This window comes from Penaeus monodon, chromosome 25 (genome assembly GCF_015228065.2).
Source record: "Penaeus monodon isolate SGIC_2016 chromosome 25, NSTDA_Pmon_1, whole genome shotgun sequence".
NCBI lineage: Eukaryota > Metazoa > Arthropoda > Malacostraca > Decapoda > Penaeidae > Penaeus > Penaeus monodon.
This window is the reverse complement of record NC_051410.1, coordinates 3031909-3032498: the sequence shown is the minus strand read 5'-3', so window position 1 is coordinate 3032498 and position 590 is coordinate 3031909. Positions and strand designations below refer to the sequence as shown.

General features: G+C 32.5%; 1 protein-coding gene across 1 annotated transcript in view; it reads right to left on the bottom strand.

Moving 5' to 3' along the window:
• The window catches only part of LOC119589487 (protein dispatched-like), a gene marked incomplete at its 5' end in the record, with an annotated part of 109307 nt that overhangs the window by 66706 nt on the left and 42011 nt on the right, over nt 1–590 (bottom strand).

The window sequence follows — 590 nt, the reverse complement described above, 5'->3', positions numbered from 1 at the left end:
ACCCCTCCCCTTACACACGGAAACTGATACCCTTATCCTTAAGACATTTAATCAATACATTATAGACAGTAGCAGGCATAAAAGCTCGCATCCTTTAGAAAAAAGTACAAAGACGGCATTAATATATGTTTTTTTTTTTTAACAATTTGCTATATTATCTATTATTTTATATCATTTATTATTTAATAGTTTGTATATAATTTTTAATTATTATCTTGTATATTATTTAATTTTCGTCATATTGTTTATTATTTTCTTTATCATTTTATTTCCATTATCACTCTATGATCAGCATTTCTATCAATACATTAATACATTTAGATAATCAAGTACATTTACAAAGACCTATTTAAGTTTGCAGGGCTTGTATAAAAATGAAATTTCCTGGACTTCTCCGCAACGCGCTCCTCATCAGCGCCCAGGGACCAATACCACATCCAGGCTGGTACTCGCATTACAACCTCTAGTGACAAGGGAAAGGGATACTAACACGAAATAGAGAAGAAAATATTGACAGAAAAAAGAGCGCAAAATTGTGTGATAACTCTACGGTGTTCGCATGCCCTGTTTCAACTACGTGTGGCTGTAGA